Source organism: Triticum urartu, chromosome 1A, assembly GCF_056163025.1.
Source record: "Triticum urartu cultivar PI428250 chromosome 1A, HENAU_Tu73, whole genome shotgun sequence".
In the NCBI taxonomy this organism is placed as follows: Eukaryota; Viridiplantae; Streptophyta; class Magnoliopsida; order Poales; family Poaceae; genus Triticum; species Triticum urartu.
In genome coordinates this window covers 498,897,253-498,898,847 of record NC_141873.1, presented here as the reverse complement: position 1 = coordinate 498,898,847, position 1,595 = coordinate 498,897,253, and positions in this window count along the sequence as shown.

Genomic DNA, 1,595 nt, shown 5'->3' with positions numbered 1-1,595 from the left:
CTCATAGCCTTTTCCAACAAATTGTCCACACTTAGAAATTACAACTTTATTGGATTCGAAAACCAACTTAAAACCATCTCGACATAAATGGGAACCGCTGACGAGATTTTTATTGATGGACGGCACATGATGAATGTTCTTCAGACGCACGGTCTTCCCCGAAGTAAACTTCAGATCGACCGTACCAACACCTCGAACGATGGCATGTGACCCGTTCCCCATCATCACGGGAGAAGTCCCAGTGGCCTGGTAAGAAGAAAACATGGAGGCATCAGCACAAACATGTACATTAGCACCGGTGTCAATTAACCAATCAGGGGATTGAAATACTGAAAGGATGGTAGGAAAAATACCGTACCCTGATTCCTTCATATCAGTATCACCGATGACGACATTAGCGGACTTGCCGCTCTTCTCATGTTCACGCTCCTCAAAGTGGTTAGGACACTTCGGAGCCTAGTGATTGGGATCACCGCAGACATGGCAAAGTCCCTTCCCCTTCTTATGAGAATTCTTCTTGAAGTTGGTAGAATGTGATGGCTTGTTCTTTGTATCAAACTTGCCTTTGCCCTGAGTTTTGTTCTTGTTGTTTTTGAACTTGTTGGGCTAGAAGTTCTTCTTCTGTACCATGTGGGCACTAGAACCTCCCTCAGCAACTCGAGCACGTGTGTCCTTTGCTCTTGCCTTCTCTTCAACATCAAGAATACCAATGAGATCCGCAATGGAAAACTCCTGTCTCTTGTGTTTCAGGGAAGTAGCAAAATTGTTCCACGAAGGTGGAAGCTTGGCAATGATGCCCCCGGCAACAAATTTGTCCGGCAACACACACTTGAAGTACTTAAGTTCTTTTGCGAGCGACTGTATCTCATGAGCCTGCTGTACAACAGCGCGCTCATCAGTCATCTTGTAGTCATAGGATTGCTCCATGACGTACAACTCGCTGCCGGCGTCCGAGGCACCAAACTTGGCTTCGAGCGCACCCCACATGTCCTTGCCGTTGTCAAACGACATATATGAATCCACAATGGAGTCATCAAGAACACTCAGAAGAGCGCCTTTAAAGAGGGTATCGATCTTCTCAAAAGCTTTCAGCTGTGCTGGATTAAGATCGCCCTCAGGCTTGCCCTTGGTGGCATCATAGCAGCCCATGGTCTGAAACCAGTACACTACTTTCGTGCGCCACCTCTTATATTGCGCCCCCTTAAAGGCAGGCGGCTTCAGATGCGCAGCAAAACCACTCGGAGTAAATTGCCTATAATCAGGTTTTTGGATTGTAGGAAATATGAGCAAATTACTACGAGATTTAATCCGAATAAACAGAAGATAAATCATGACTACAGCAATAGAGATTAAACTAATCATGTGAACTAGCATAGCAGATGAACAGATCACATCTAGGGCACATACTAGAAACATGAATTCTACCACGATCTCGAACAGGAAGGTTAGAATCACATACGGTGCAGCAGGAGCAACACCGCCGGCGTTGACGTTGTCACCCATGTCGTCGAGGATGAGGTTGCCGAGGTCGGGGAAGAAGTCGTCGTTCGCGAAGTCGTCGCTGCCAGCAGTCGCGCGAGTGCGCTCCCCAAAAA